The following is a 17,016-nucleotide window of genomic DNA, read 5'->3' on the forward strand; positions in this document are numbered from 1 at the left end:
CGTCATCAGAGCGCTCCAAGCTGCGCACATGCACAAACAGTCTCCTGCGCTCTGAGATGCTGTGCATGCTCAGCCTACGTCTTCCAGGAGGAAGTGGCGCATGCGCGGGAAAACTCTCTACCCCCTCTCAGCCACTCACTCCAGGCCGCTCACTGCCCGCTCCTCGCTACCCCGCTCCCCCGCCCTCCGGCCGCTTGCTACCCCCCCCCACCCCCGCACTGCCCTCTCTCCGTCCACTTCCGCCCCGCTTCCCCCCCACGTCCCTCCAGACACTAGCTCTAAGCCATGCTGCTTCCCTCCTCTCGGCCTCTCGCTCCAATATTCGATCATTCTTCACCGCACCATCCGATAAAGCAAGGCGAGCCTCGAGGGGTGATGGGGCAATGTTGGAGCGAGTGGCCGAGGGGAGGGAAGCGAGAGAGCCCATGGCCTGGAGTGTGAGCAGCCAGAGAGCAGAATGGGGGTGGTGGTGGGTGAAGCGGGGAGTGAGCAGTCAGAGAGTGGGATGGGGGGAAGCGGGGAATGATCGTCCGGAGAATGGGATGGCACTGTTTAAAGGGGATTTGAGGAAAAAATGTTTCACCTCGAGGGTGGTTGGAATCTGGAACACATTGCCTGAAGGAGTGGTGGAGGCAGGAACCCTCACAACATTTAAGAAGTATCTAGATGAGCACTCAAAACGCCACAGAATACAAGGCTACGGCCACGTGCAGGAAAATGGGATTAGAATAGATAGGTACTTGATGGCCGGCACGGACACGATGGCCAAAGGGCCTGTTTCTGTGCTGTATAACTCTATGACTCTATGAAACCTCACTGAATTACAGAGGGTGTGCAGCACTGTCAGAGGTGCTGTCCTTCTGATGAGACTTCAAACAGCGCAACGTTCTCCGAGTATCAACCAAAACATGTCCATTGTGTAGATATGTGCCATATTTGCTTATGAAATGACAGTCACTGCTCCGAAAGTAATTCACTTTAGGTGAATTAAGATGACTTGGTACCATATAATGCACAAGAAGGAGCGGGGGACTGTTGAGGGTGGGACGGAGGCGGCAATGGCAACCTTTGAGGGGATTTTTGGGTCGAAGTTGTTTTCTGTGATAAATTGAGGAGCTCCATCTTTAAGCCTGGCAGCTGCCTGAATGTCACAGACAGTGACGTTTCAGTGAAAGAGGCTGCATTTGCGCATGTGCTAGTACAGCGTCACCTGGTGGTTGCGTTGTCAGCAAATGCAGCGTTTTAACTTTGGCTCCACGATGACATTTTTTTCCTCAATTAAAATAGGTTGAGTGCCTTAATAACTTCTTCACACGTTGCCTTCTGTTCTTCATGAGGATGTTGCCTGCACACTCCCTTCATTGCAGACAATAGCGTACTGACCTGTTCCATGTCTGGCTTCTGCACGAGACCCGATGCAGTACGATACCTTGCAAACCTCTGGAACCAACTCGGCCAGTCCTCGGCTTGGTTCAGTCCAGTGACCTTTTCAAAGGTACAGGCAAAGATTTCTCCATCTTCGCTTTGGTTTACTGTGGCCCCCATATAATATTCTGATATCTGTCAAGGCTTAGTACAGAATTTATAAGAATCTGACGGTTAAAATAACCTGAGTTTACTCTGCACATCTTGCATTGAAGGTTTCATCTACAACTCTCCATGAGGTGCCGTACAGATTATATTACAGCACTTCCTGTGATGATGCACATAGTCTATTTATATAATCTGCCCAGTAACAACCCAATGTCCACTCATATTATTGTACAGATGTGAGAAAAGCTGAGGATGGGAATGGAACGTCTGAATGAAGATTTCATGATGCTGATGATGGAAATGAGGCTGATCTGTTCCCCATTCCACAATCCCTCTTCATTTCTGTGCATGTTTCTCGATGCTGTTTCAACCAAATTGAAAAAGAATCACAAATCCTGCTCTGGAGCCTCAGGTGTCCATTTAGGAAAGGCATGGTGGCCAAGTGGTAAGGCGTCAGTCTCGTAAACTGAAGATCACGGGTTCAATCCCCGTCCATGCCTTATGATTAGTTTATCACTTTAAATGTGATGTTTCCGGAAAAGATGTCCATTGCATTTGTGTCGGCCATCTGGAAATCAGTGTCATGTTGCACTTTATCCTGGACACTGGGTAGAACATGACGAGAAGCCACATGGTTCCTCGAGCCTTCTCTGCCATTGATAGAGTGAAAATAACTGAGGTCCAAGCACAGAACCTTATTACTGTGCATTTGCTTGATATTTGACAGAGCTATTCTATTAATCCCACATCCCGCACTCCTGTCCTTTCCCCCATTGCCCTGTTATATTTTCCATGTCAGGTATATATCCAATTCCATTTAGAGTTAACATTGAATCTGCTTCCACTGACCTTTCAGGATTGCATTCCAGACCAGAACAACACACTGCTGAAAAAACAATCTCCTCATCACAACTCGAATTCTTTTGTCAATTACTTTAAATGTGTTTCCTCTGGTTACTGACCCTTCTGTCACTGGCAACACTTTCTCCTTCTTTACTCTATCAAAACTCTTCAGGATTTGCATTTCCTGCTGCCTTTGCTGATATAACAAGGCTGAGCACACATCACCAAAAGGAATATGATTGGCTCTGAATCACATTTATCCTTCCTGTCAATCTGATGTGGACCTTGTATTTTCCCGGAACCAAACAACCTGAGCAACAAGTGTGGGTTCCAGCGATTCCCACCGCTCTGAGAGAGAGAGGATGTGATAATGAGCCAGATAGAAGAAAGGAGTGAGATAGAGAGTAAAATAGCCCTGGTCTGTTTCTACTAACCCCCGGCCCCCTACTTAAAATGGCATCATTTTCTCCTGCCTCTCCACATTCTAATCCATTGATTAATGCAATCCTTTCATCTGGAACATAGAACATAGAACAGTACAGCACAGTACAGGCCCGTCGGCCCACGATGTTGTGCCGAACCTTTAACCTACTCTAAGATCAAACTACCTACATACCCTTCATTCTACTATCATCCATGTACCTATCCAAGAGTCGCTTAAATGTCCCCAATGTATCTGCTTCTACTGCCACCGCTGGCAGTGCATTCCACGCACCCACCACTCTCTGTGTAAAGAACCTACCTCTGACATCTCCCCGAAACCTTCCTCCATCACCTTAAAATTATGCCCCCTGGTGATAGCCCTTTCTGCCCTGGGTTAAAAGTCTCTGGCTATCCACTCTATCTATGCCTCTCATCATCTTGTACCCCTCTATCAAGTCACCTCTCATCCTTCTTCGTTCCAATGAAAAAAGCCCTAGCACCCTCAACCTTTCTTCGTAAAACATACCCTCGAGTCCAGGCAGCATCCTGGTAAATCTCCTCTGCACCCTCTCTAAAGCTTCCACATCCTTCCTATAATGAGGCGACGAGAACTGAACACAATATTCCAAGTGTGGTCTAACCAGGGCTTTATAGAGCTGCAGCATAACCTCGCGGCTCTTAAACTCAATCCCCCTGTTAATGAAAGCCAACACACCATACGCCTTCTTAACAACCCTATCAACTTGGGTGGCAACTTTGAGCGATCTATGGACATGGACCCCAAGATCCCTCTGTTCCTCCACACTACCAAGCATCCTGTCTTTAAGCCTGTATTCTGCATTCAAATTCGACCTTCCAAAATGAATCACTTCACACTTTTCCAGGTTGAACTTCATCTGTCCCTTTAATTCCTGTTTCCTAATCCATTGATGTTTCACAATGTACTGAACTGTCCCAATCCATTGAAATAACTCAGTCTATAGAATTTCCCAATCCACTGATATTTTCCAGTCCATTGACTTTCCCAATCCATTAATGGTTCCTGACCATTGACATTCCCAATCCATTTATATTCCCTGTGATTTCAAAGCAACTGTGGAATACAAATAGTATCAGTATTATCAGATACATCGAGACGAGGTGCAATAGCCAAGTGGACAGATGTCAGGTTTATAAAGATAAAAGCACTGGCTCGATATTTGTCCAGTCTATCACTGGATCTGAACTCTCAACCTACTGTTTTTCTGTGGGTCTGCTGACTTGTATATGTGAAGAACCATTGGATGTTTCTCAATCCTCTGACTTTTCTCATTATTGTGCCATATTTGTTCCTTTGGGTTCACCAGTGAAGAAAATTATTCCCTATTACATTTGGTGAAGACTTTAATAACCTCACATCCTTGTGTCTCACCATCTCAGGTCAAACTCCCCACAGAAACTTTAAACATTTGACTATTCTGCTGGAAACATTTTCAAGGGCACAGACATTCCTTCATTACGCTTCCTTCTTTGACATGTGATTGACAAATATGTGTGTAATGGAGAGAGAGAGAGTGAAAAAAAAAGAGAGAGAGAGTGCAATAGAAAGTTAGAGGACCAGCTAAAGACAGATAGAGAGAGAGAGGCAGAGAGAGGTAAAGCGATAGACAGAGAGAGAGAGAGAGAGAAGGAGAGAGAGTCATTGAGTCATGGAGTCACTACAGTACAGGAAGTCATTTTGCCCATCAAGCCCATGTAAATCAATCCATTCAGTCCCATTCCCCCGCTCTATCCCCATCGCCCTGTAAGTTATCTAAACCTGTCATATTTATTATAATCTTGTACATGTCTATCAAATCTCCCCTCAATCCCCTTTGCTGCAAGGAGTACAACCCCAGCTTCTCCAACCTAACCTTACAGCTAAAATCCCTCATGTCTGGAACCATTCTGTTAAATCTCCTCCACCCTCTCAAGGACACTCACATCCCTCCAAAAGTGTGTTGACCAGAACTGGATGCAATTCTCTGGTTGTGGCCCAACTAGAAATTTATACAGGTTCAGCATAACTTCCCTACTTTTGTACTCAGTACCTCTATTTATGAAGCCCAAGATCCCATATGCTTTGTTAACTACTTTCTCAATGTGTCCTACCACCGTCAAAGAACTATGCATATGAATCCCCAGGATTTTATTCCTAAAAATATGCTTTCTTCATATAAATCTGGAAAAAATGCATTATACAACAGTTCAAAACAGCACCAAGTTGACATTCCAAAAAGTGCAAAGGAAATCAGTTTTCTTCAATACAGGAGTGAGTTGCCTCACAACCCTTCCATTCCATTTTACCTGACATGGACATTTTACAGCAAAACCATACCTGGTGTATCCAGCACAAGAGTTTCCAATGGGTCCAGCTGCCCAGTTCACTATGGCAGGGGGACCTTACACAGTGGTCTTTCCCCATTGAGCCTTTGCAGTGGCTACCCCAAGCTTTAGTGCGTCCCTCAGCACGTAGTCCTGGACCTTGGAATGTGCCAGTCTGCAAAACTCGGTCGTGGACAACTCTTTGCGCTGCAAGACCAGCAGGTTTCGGGCAGACCAAAGAGTGTCTATCACCAAATTGATGGTCCTCCAGCAGCAGTTAATGTTTATCTCGGTGTGCATCCCTGGGAACAGCCCGTAGAGCACAGACTCATCTGTTACAGAGCTGCTTGGGATGAACCTCAACAAAAACCACTGCATCTCTTTCCACACCTGCTTTGCAAAGACACATTCCAGAAGGAGGTGGGCAACTGCCTCTTCCCCACCGCAGCCACCTCGAGGGCCGCGTGTGGAGGGGGTGAGACTTCGGGCATGCAGGAAGGATCTGACAGGAAGGGCTCTTCTTAGCACCAACCAAGCTACATCTTGGTGCTTATTTGAAAGTTCTGGTGATGAGGCATTCTGCCAAATGACTTTGGCAGTCTGCTCGGGGAACCATCCGACCGGATCCACCATCTCCTTTTCCCGTAGGGCCTTGAGGACATTCCGTGCAGACCACTGCCTGATGGATTGGTGGTCAAAGCTGTTTTCCCGCAGAAACATTCCGACGAAGGATAGCTGGTACGGCACAGTCCAACTGGATGAAGCGATCCGCGGCAATGTGACCAGACCCATCCTTCGCAACACCGGGGACAGATAAAACCTCAGCACATAGTGACACTTGGTGTTTGTGTACTGGGGCTCTACACACAGCTTGGTGCAGCTGCACACGAAGGTGGTCATCAGGATGAGGGCGACGTTGGGTACATTTTTCCCGCCCTTGTCCAGAGGTTTGAACATCGTGTCCCTCCCGCCCTGGTCCATTTTAGATCTCCAGATAAAGCGGAAAATGGCTCGGGTGACTGCCACAGTGCAGGAGTGGGGTATGGGCCAGACCTGCGCCACGTACAGCAACAGCGAGAGTGCCGCGCACCTGATGACCATTTTCTTACCCACAATGGAGAGAGATCGCTGCTCGCACACACTCAGTTTATTGTGCACCCTGGCCACTCGCTCCTTCCAGGTTTTGGAACAGGCCCCGGCCCTTCCGAACCATATCCCCAGCACCTTCAGGTAGTCTGACCTGATGGTGAAGGGGACAAAGGATCGGTCGGCCCGGTTCCCAAAGAACATGGCCTCAGTCTTGCCATAGTTGGCTTTGGTTCGAACTGGTCGCAGATGCTCATTTGTCTGCGAGGGGATGGTGGATCCGAGCAGAAGACAGCAACATTGTCCATGTGCAGGGAGGCTTTTACCTGAGTGCGTCCACTGACTGGGATTGTCACCCCTCTTATGCCTGCATCCTTCCTAATGGACTCTGCAAAAGGTTCGATACAGCAATCAGACAAGACAGGGGAGAGAGGACAGCCCTGTCTGACTCCAGATTGGATCAGGAAACTTTATGATTCCCACCCATTGATTGAGACTGCACTACTGATGTTTGTGTAAAGCAGTTTGAACCAATTGCAGATTCCCTACCCAAACCCCATTTTGGAGAGCAGGTCCATCATGAATGTGTGCAATATCCCGTCAAAAATCTTCTCCTGGTCCAAGCTGATGAGGCAGATGTCCATATCCCTGAGTAGTGTGAGACTATCAGAGAGCTTCCTGCTGAGTACAGTGCAGGCCTGGTCAGGGTGAATCACCAACTCCAGAGCAGACTTGACTCGACTGGTGATGACTTTGGACAGAATCTTGTAATCTGCATTAAGCAGTGAGATGGGCCGCCAATTTCTGATTTCCGCCCTCACCCCCTTCCGCTTGTAGATGAGGGTGATGATGCATTTCCTCATGGATTCTGACATGCTGCTGGCCAGGAGCATACTGTTGTCTCCTTCCAGCAGGTCTGGGCCGACCCAGTCCCACAGGGCCGAATACAACTCAACCGGTAAGCCGTCGCTTTCCGGGAAATGTACTCGTCTCGATGGACCTTGTCAGCTCGTCCAGAGTTAGCGGCTTGTCCAGTCTCTTCCAAGACCTCTGTGATAGATGACAGGAAGAACTGGGAAGCCGTGCTGTCTGTGGGCTTCCCGTCTTGCAGCCCAGCATTAAAGGATTTGCTGATCCTTAATATTTTTTTAGAGATACAGCACTGAAACAGGCCCTTCGGCCCACCGAGTCTGTGCCGACCATCAACCACCCATTTATACTAATCCCATATTCTTACCATATCCTCACCTGTTCCTATATTTTCCTACCACCGACCTATACTACTGGCAATTTATAATGGCCAATTTATCTACCAACCTGCAAGTCTTTTGGCAGGAAACCGGAGCACCCGGAGAAAACCCACGCAGACACAGGGAGAACTTGCAAACTCCACACAGGCAGTCTCCAGAATTGAACCCGGGTCACTGGAGCTGTGAGGCTGAGGTGCTAACCACTGCGCCGCTGTGTTGGATTGCAAAGACGTTACTGAGCCATCCTGTTCCTTCAAGCTGCTGATAACAGAGCTCTCTCTGTGTACATTTTGGAAGAAGAAACGTGAGCACGTCTCATCCTGCTCAATGGAGAGGACTCTGGACGGGAAGATGATCTTGGAGGCCTCCGTGGCAAAGAGCGAGGCCTGCTGGTTCTTCACCTCTTGGAAGTCCTCTTTGACCTCGACTCCCATCGACTGCAGCCAGAGCAGATTTTGCATTCTTTTCTGGAGTCGGGACATTTCCCTCTGTCTCTCTCTCGCCCTCTGATCACCTTTGAAGAGAAAGAATCTTTATCTTAACAACCTTAATAAAAGTGCGTCCCTCAGCATGTAGTCCTGGACCTTGGAATGTGCCAGTCTGCAAAACTCGGTCGTGGACAACTTTTTGCGCTGCAAGACCAGCAGATTTCGTGCAGACCAAAGAGTGTCTATCACCAAATTGATGGTCCTCCAGCAGCAGGGAAATGGACCGGGTCTGGAGGGACACGATGTTCAAATCTCTGGACAAGGGCGGGAAAAATGTACCCAACGTGGCCCTCATCCTGATGACCGCCTTCGTGTGCGGCTGCATCAAGCTGTGTGTAGATCCCCAGTACGCAAACTCCAAGTGTCACTACGTGCTGAGGTTCTATTTGTCCCCGGTGTTGCGAAGGATTGGCCTGGTCACATTGCCGCGGAACGCTCCATGCAGTTGGGCGGTGCCGTACCACCTATCCTTCGTGGAGCAGTTTCTGCGGGAAAACACTTTTGACCACCGATCCATCAGGCAGTGGTCTGCACGGAATGTCCTCAAGGCCCTACGGGAAAAGGAAACGGTGGATCATGTCGGATGGTTCCCCGAGCAGACCGTCAAAGTCATTTGGCGGAATGCCTCATCACCAGAACTTTCAAACAAGCACCAAGACGTAGCTTGGCTGGTGGTGAGAAGGGCCCTCCCCGTCAGATCCTTCATGCACACCCGAAGTCTCGCCCCTTCGCAGAGTGCCCCCGCGTTGGCTGTGGTGGGGAAGAGACGGTCGCACACCTCCTCCTGGAATGTGCCTTTGCAAAGCAGGTGTGGAAAGAGATGCAGTGGTTTTTGTCAAGGTTCATCCCAAGCAGCTCTGTAACACAGGAGTCTGTGCTCTACGGGCTGTTCCCAGGGACGCACACCGAGACAAACATCAACTGCTGCTGGAGGACTATCAATTCGGTGAAAGACGCCCTTTGGTCTGCCCGAAACTTGCTGGTCTTCCAGCGCAAAGGGTTGTCCATTCGGTTGACCGAATGTTGCAGGCTGGCACATTCCAAGGTCCAGGACTACATGCTGAGGGACGCACTAATGCTTGGGGCAGCCGCAGCAAAGGCTCAATGGGGAAAGACCACAGTGTAAGGTTCCCCCACCAAGCTGGACTGAGGGGCTGGATCCATGGGAAACCCCTCGAACTGTATCGTTAATATTCTCAATTGCTGTAAATGTAAAACTGTAATTGACATGACAGTTGTGAAACAGAAGGGTTGGGAAGAAACTCATGACAGTATTGAAGGAAACTGATCTCCCTTACAATGTTTGTATTTTTTGGTGCTGTTTGGAAACTGTTTGGCAATGTAATTTTCACAGATTTTTATGAATAAAGTATATTTTGGAAAAAAAAAAGTAAGGTTCCTCCCACCAAGCTGAACTGAGGGGCTGGATCCATGGGAAACTCCTCGAACTGTTTTGTTGATATTTTCTTTTGCTGTAAATGTGAAACTGTAATTGGCATAACAATAGTGAAATGGAAGGGTTGTGAAGAAACTCATGATAGTATAGAAGGAAACTGATCTCCCTTGCAATGTTTGTATTTTTTGGTGCTGTTTGAAACTGTTTCGCAATGTAATTTTTGCAGATTTTTATGAATAAAGTATATTTTGGAAATAAAAAAAAAGTTCAAAGCAATACAGTGGTTTTTGTCATGGTTTATTCCAAGCAGCTTGATAACACAGGAGTCTGTGCTCTATAGACTGTTCCCAGGGACGCACACTGATACAAACATCAACTGCTTGGAGGACTATCAATTCAGCGGGAGATGCCTTTTGGTTTGCCAGAAACTTGCTGCTCTTCCAGTGCAAAGAGTTGTCTGTGACGGAATGTTGCAGACTGGCACGTTTCAAGGACCAGGACTACGTGCTGAGGGGTGCACTTAAGCTTGGGGCAGCCGCAGCAAAGGCTCAATGGGGAAAGGCCACAGTGTAAGGTCCCCCCACCAAGCTGAACTGAGGGGCTGGATCCATGGGAAACCCCTCGAACTGTATCGGGAAAATTCTGTGTGCTGTAAATGTAAAATGACAATGAAATGGAAGAGTTGTGAGGCAACTCATGATTGTATAGAAGGAAACTGATCACCTTTGCACTGTTTGTATTTTTTGACTTGATGCTGTTTTAAACTGTTTGGGAATGTAATTTTTACAGATTTTTATGAATAAAGTATATTTTGGAAATAAAGAAAAAAGTTCTCCCAGGATGAGGCTAACCTATTGCACTGTGGGTTTGCTGATGCCTGTGATGTCTTCAAATGTGGGATACTCAACTGCAGAATTTGTGATAGTTGGGGGTCTGCTTTTGCACTCACCCCTGATTATATGAATCAAAAATAGAATTTACTAGCTGTTGCTGGACAGTGTTTCAGCTCCCAATTATTTTTTGCTATAAACACTCGTGCTCGTTTCTTCGCAGCTCCAAGTACGCACTTCTCCACCTCAATGCGTGGACTTAGCTGGCAGGGGAGAGACCGTGATCAGTGGCGTTTGATAATACAGGTGCTGTTTTTGTGTTTTTTTGGAGGTGGGAGGTGGTTTCAGCACCGTATTTAGGGCATTTCGCCCTTTGGGATTGGAGATCTACCGTGGTGGTGGTTTCCCTGTCAGTTGAGGATTTAGTACTTGTCCCTGGAAAACGTCAAGTAAAAATGGCTGCAACCAACACCAGAGCTCCAGGCCAGGGTGTGTGTAACACCGTTAGGGTGGCGGTGAAAGATAGTGAAGGAGGTGCACCCATCGACTGCGCCTACTTCATTAAGAATTTTGTTTTTCCAAAATATACTTTATTCATAAAAATCTGGAAAAAAACACTGCAGCCTCACAGCTCCAGCGACCCGGGTTCAGTTCTGGGTACTGCCTGTGTGGAGTTTGCAAGTTCTCCCTGTGACCGCGTGGGTTTCCACCGGGTGCTCTGGTTTCCTCCCACAGCCAAAGACTTGCAGGTTGATAGGTAAATTGGCCATTGTACATTGCTCCGAGTGTAGGTAGGTGGTAGGAGAATTGAGGGAAGGTGGGGATGTGGTAGGGAATATGGGATTAATGTAGGATTAGTGTAAATGGGTGGTTGGTGGTCAGCACAGACTCGGTGGGCCAAAGGGCCTGTTTTAGTGCTGTATCTCTCCATGACTCGATGACATTCCAAAAAGTGTGAAAGAAATCAGTTTTCTTTAATAGAGGAGTGAGTTGCCTCACAACCCTTCCATTCCATTTTACCTGCCATGTACATTTTACAGCAAAACCATATTTGGTGTATACAGCCCGAGGGGTTTCCCATGGGTCCAGTTCCTTAGTTCACTATAGCGGGAGGACCTTACACAGTTGTTTTTCCCCATTGAGCCTTTGCAGCGGCTACCCCAAGCTTTAGTGCGTCCCTCAGCACGTAGTCCTGGACCTTGGAATGTGCCAGTCTGCAACACTCGGTCGTGGACAACTTTTTGCGCTGGAAGACCAGCAAGTTTCGGGCAGACCAAAGAGTGTCTATCACCGAATTGATGGTCCTCCAGCAGCAGTTGATGTTTATCTCGGTGTGCATCCCTGGGAACAGCCCGCAGAGCACAGACCCCTGTGTTACAGAGCTGCTTGGGATGAACCTCGACAAAAACCACTGCATCTCTTTCCACACCTGCTTTGCAAAGACACATTCCAGAAGGAGGTGGGCAACTGTCTCTTCCCCACCTACTCAGCAGAGATGACATCTGTGATTGAAGCAAAAAGCAGAACCGACCTGATGTACAACATGAAACCAGCAACCAGAACATTATATGACTTGAAATTAGCCAAGGCAGTTGTGCAAAAGACAGTGAGACACTGCTCAAATAAACACTGGACAATATCACAAATGTAACAAGGGTTGGGAAGAAACTCATGACAGTATTGAAGGAAACTGATCCCCCTTGCAATGTTTGTATTTTTTGGTGCTGTTTGGAAACTGTTTGGCAATGTAATTTTTACAGATTTTTATGAATAAAGTATATTTTGGAAATTAAAAAAAAATGTGGGAGCAGCGTTCTCTCTCTATTACGGGTAAGAACCTGGTCATCAGGTGCAAGGTGCTCACGTTGTTGCTGTAAGTGGCACAGGTCTGGCCCATACCCCACTCCTGCGCTGTGGCGTTCACCCGAGCCATTTCCCGCTTTATTTGAAGATGCAAAATGGACAGGGTCCAGAGGGACACGATGTTCAAACCTCTGGATAAAGGCGAAAAAATTTACTCAACGTCGCCCTCAACCTGATGGCCGCCTTAGTATGTGGCTGCATCAAGCTGTGCGTAGAGCCCCAGTATGCAAACACCAAGTGTCACTACGTGCTGAGGTTCAATCTGACCCCGGTGTTGCGAAGGATGGATTTGGTCACAGTGTCACGGAACGCTCCATCCAGTTGGACTGTGCGTTCGTGGAAATGCTTGTGTGGAAAAACACCTTTGACCACTAATCCATCAGGCAGTGGTCTGCACGGAATGTCCTCAAGTATATTTTTGGAAAAGAAAAGTCTGGAAGAGGAAAGACCGGCGGGAAAGCTCGGGCCAAGGCCAAGTCTCCCTCCTCCCGGGCTGGACTGCAGTTCCCGGTGGGCCGTGTACACAGGCTCCTGAGAAAGGGCAACTATGCTGAGCATGTGGGTGCCGGAGCCCCGGTCTATCTGGCTGCTGTGCTCGAGTATCTGACCGCTGAAACCCTCGAGTTGGCCAGTAACGCAGCCCAGGACAACAAGAAGACCCGCAACATCCTCAGACACCTACAGCTGGCTGTCCAGAATGACAAGGAGCTCACCAAGCTGCTGGGAGGGGTGACCATCACTCATGGCTGGGTGCTGCCTAATATCTAGGCCATGGTGCTGCCCAAGAAAACCAGCGCTCCGGGCACCAAAACCAAGTCAATCTGCCAGGATTTTATCAAATACCCAAAGGTTCTTGTCAGAGCCACCCACAGTATCATTCTTGTAAATCTCCTCTGTACTCTCTACACAGCAATTATGTCCTTTCTGTGATGTGATGACCAGAACTGTACGCAATACTCCAGCTGTGGCCAAACCACCGTTTTAAACAGTTCTCGCATTACATCCCTGCTTTTGCCGACCAAGAAAGGAAAGCATTCCATATGCCTTCTTCACCACTCTATCTACCTATCCTGTCACTTTCAGGGACCTGTGGACATGCACTCCAAAGTCTCTCACTTCGTCTCCCCCTCTCAATATCTTCCCGTTTATTGTGTATTCCCTTACTTTGTTTGCCCTCCCAAAATGCATTACCTCACACTTCTCCAGATTGAATTCCATTTGCCACTTTTCCGCCCACTCAACTAATCCATTCATATCATTCTTCAGTCGATAGCTATCCTCCTCACCATCAATTACACGGCCAATTTTTGTGTCATCAGTAAATTTCCCAATCATGCCTCCCACATTTAATTCCAAATAATTAAAATATACCACAAACAGCTAGGGACCCAACACTGAGCCCTGTGGAACGCCACTAAAAACTGCTTTCCATTTGCAAAAACATCGTTGACTACTATCCTTTGTTTCCTGCCACTGAGTCAATTTTGGATCCAACCTGCCACATTCCCCTGTATCCCATGGGCTTTCATTTTACTGACCAGTCTGCCATGTGGGACCTTATCAAATGCCTTACTAAAATCCATGTAAACTACATCCACCGCACGATCCTCATCAATGCTCCTTGTTACTTCCTCAATAAACTCAATCAAGTTAGTCAGACATGACCTTCCCTTAACAAATCCATGCTGACTATCCCTGATTAATCCATGTCTTTCTAAGTGGTAGTTTATCCTGTCCCTCAGAATTGATTCTAATAATTTACCCACCACCGAGGTCAGACTGACCGGTCTATAACTATTTGGCCTATCCCTCACATCCTTTTAAAATAATAGTACAACGTTCGCAGACCTCCAATCCTCCGGCACCTCCCCCATATCCAGTGAGGATTTGAAGATGATCCTCAGCGCATCCACTATTTCCTCCCTGGCTTCCTTTAACAACCTCAGATGCAAACCATCTGGCTCTGGTGATTTATTCATTTTCAAGGATGTCAGACTCTCTAGTACTTCCACTCTCATTATGCTTATTGTATCTAATATTTCACACTCCTCTTCTTTTACTACAATGTCTGCATCATCCCTCTCCTTTGTGAAGGCAGAGACAAAAAACTCATTAAGAACCCCGCCCACATCTTCTGGATCCACACAGAAGTACCCTTGTACATCTCTGATAGGTCATACCCTTTCCTTAGTTATCCTCTTGCTCTTAATGGACTGAGAAAACATCCTTGGGGTTTCCTTCAAGTAGTTGTATCCAGTCCACATCCACCAAATCACCTCTCAGTTTTGTAAAATTTGCCTTCCCCCAATTTCGAACTTTTACTTTTCGAGCTGCCCTGCCATTACTTAGATTTACAAACTCATTATTGCTCGTGTAATGAGTGTAATAAGTAGAATAATTTACCAGTTACTCACCGATCAGCATCTTCCCCTGTACCATGGAGGCTGAAAAGGCAGAAAAGAAAAGAGAGACCAAAGAGCACCTCTTTCCCCTAGTCAGTGAAGTCCCTCACACATCAACTCACAGCTTTACACTCTGTCCAAACAGCACTTTCTAATTAGTAATTATTAATAAATTACACTAACTAAAACATTAGTAAGCTGACCAATTACAAGGTCGCTATTTGAGGGTTTTTAAACAAAGAGCTTTTTTCCCTATCCCAAAGGCTCTTTTCAGATCCACCCACAGTATCTAAAAGGGCTGATTACTGTCTGAAGTCTGCTGTACCCACACCTCTGTCTATCCCTCTTCATCTAGAACAACCAGTGATATCTTCCATTCCTTTCACCATCATGTGTTTAACTCGCTTCTCCTTATAGACAGTCAGATATCAATGTAATAATGAAATGATCTGTGTCAGTGCTGGCCATTTCCCTGTCCTGATTTCAGACCCCACTCTGGACACTTGTTTCCCATTCCAGGACCTTCTTGTATTAATATTCAGCACCACCTGTCAGTCAGAAACTTGTCTCAATGAAACGATCCTTTTACTGTACTTCCAACTGCTGCTGTCTATTTCTCGAGAAAAAGAGCTGCTCAATGTGTAAGGATGTGAGGGGAATGTAACCCGGCTGCTGGTGAGAAGGTCCCATCTTCTCAATCAAAAGCCTTTTATTTTACTACAGTGATTCCTAGATTCCCAGCTGGTCTGTTGAGGATTTTGTTTTCACAGAAATAACTTGTTAAATACAAATCTGATTCCAACACGTCAGTAACAGGACAGAATGGGAACCTTTTAAAAGAATGAAGCAACTATTTCAGTGGCTTCTCACTGTCCCCCTGAAGCCTGTGTGAAGGGGAATTACCAATACTCTGTAATTTATTACTTCCACACCGAGTTTGAGTTATTTGTCGTGTGAACGTTTGCTGAACGGTGTCTTTTACTGTCAGTTACGGATGGGAAGTTGACAAAAATTGGCAAAATAAAGCTGTTCATAAAATAGCACCAGCAATTTGAGTCGGTAAAAGCAAAATTGTGTTTTAAAAGTTTATTTAAACCGCTACGGGAAAATAGATTTTTATGTACTTTTCCAGTCGATCACTTCTTTTCCATAGTGAAATTGGCGGCTTTCACAAATTCAAATATTCTGCCAGGTTGACAGGTTCAACCAATGATTTTTTGTATTTTGTGCTTCGAGGTTCTCTGATTGAATCATTCATGTAAGCTAATGGCTGCGTGGCCCAATGGATAAGGCGTCTGACTTTGGTATATTCTATGATGTTATCAGAAGATTGCAGGTTCGAGTCCTGCCATGGTCATTTTGACCCGCAGGGATTTGGGGATTGAGTCGGGGACTGAACAGATTGGAAACCCGACATGGATTTAATGGGGCGAATGGCCTCCTCATGTGCTGTCACTGACTTTATGAGAAGAGGGTGACCAATCAGAAGTGGGCTGGGGTGACAGCGGGCTCAAACTGCAGGAATTCCAGGTCCCTGAATGACTGAGCTGAAACTGATCAGTTTCACTGCAGGAAACACCGTCTCGGGGGAAATAACATCACAAATAATTCCATTTGACTAATTATTCAATTATAAAACAATGGGCAGATGTGAAGGTGTGATGTTACTTTTCACTGTGAGGGGAGAATCCGCCATCTGGATAAATCAGTAACTTTATAACATCGTCTGTACGTTTGGAAAAGAAACGATGCAAACTCTCCCCATAACCCTGGTGTGGTGGAAAGGCTCAATTCAGAGATTGGAATATAACGATAGCACAACGTAAATCATTAACTGATATTTCCGGCATAAAACACACCCCAGCTCCCGTTCCCAGGTCACTGCTGTCCCTATGAGGCGGTGTGTGACTCTGAAAAGATACTTTGTTTTGTGTTTCTGCAGGAAAACCACAAAGATCCTCCCAGGCAGTGAAACTCATCTTCCCAGAATCTCCATACCAGATTGAAACAGAAAACACAAAGACAGTGAGAAAGTTCCAGAGAGTTACTGAGCATTAAAACCAATGAAATAAACCAATTCTAGAGAGATGTTGGTGCAGTTTTTTCAGAGAGATTGTGGGTGGCTCTTAAAAGAGCCGTTGTGTTTCGAGTGTTTTCACTACATGGTGGAGTTTTCCTTGGAGTTGATGTACTTGGTCACTCACTTTGTCCCTTCTCATATTCCGAGCGCTTTGTTGGGTGGAAATATTTATTCAGGCAGTTTCAACAGCTCAGAGCCGACATTGAGTCAGAAACCAGAAATGGGAGTACGGGACACAGACAAGGAATTTACGCTGGACCTTTAGAAATCTCACTGGTTATAGGCCTCAGTTAGAGCGTTGTGTCTAATTCCATGCTCCACACTTCAGCCTTCGAGAGGGTGCAGAGGAGATTTACTGGAATGGTATCAGAAATGCAGGAATTCAGCTAATGTGGAAAGAATAGGGGTCTGGGGTGTGTGAAGCTGGGGTCCTTCTTCTCAGAGCAGAATGGCAGTTAATAGTTGTGTTCAACATTGTG

At 46.5% G+C, this 17,016-nt stretch overlaps 2 non-coding genes and 1 pseudogene across 2 annotated transcripts; all 3 read left to right on the forward strand.

The window, feature by feature from the left end:
* Nucleotides 1-1,961: 1,961 nt before the first annotated feature.
* Nucleotides 1,962-2,033, forward strand: trnat-cgu (transfer RNA threonine (anticodon CGU)). Its single transcript has one exon. It is a non-coding gene; the product is annotated as a tRNA-Thr (tRNA).
* An 8,135-nt stretch (nt 2,034-10,168) lies between these two features.
* On the forward strand, nt 10,169-10,316 carry LOC137362025 (U1 spliceosomal RNA; annotated as a pseudogene).
* Nucleotides 10,317-15,725: 5,409 nt separating this feature from the next.
* Nucleotides 15,726-15,814, forward strand: trnaq-uug (transfer RNA glutamine (anticodon UUG)). Its single transcript is given in 2 exon segments — nt 15,726-15,762; nt 15,779-15,814. It is a non-coding gene; the product is annotated as a tRNA-Gln (tRNA).
* Nucleotides 15,815-17,016: the final 1,202 nt, after the last annotated feature.

The sequence above is a fragment of the Heterodontus francisci genome, unplaced genomic scaffold, assembly GCF_036365525.1.
Source record: "Heterodontus francisci isolate sHetFra1 unplaced genomic scaffold, sHetFra1.hap1 HAP1_SCAFFOLD_86, whole genome shotgun sequence".
NCBI classification, from domain to species: domain Eukaryota; kingdom Metazoa; phylum Chordata; class Chondrichthyes; order Heterodontiformes; family Heterodontidae; genus Heterodontus; species Heterodontus francisci.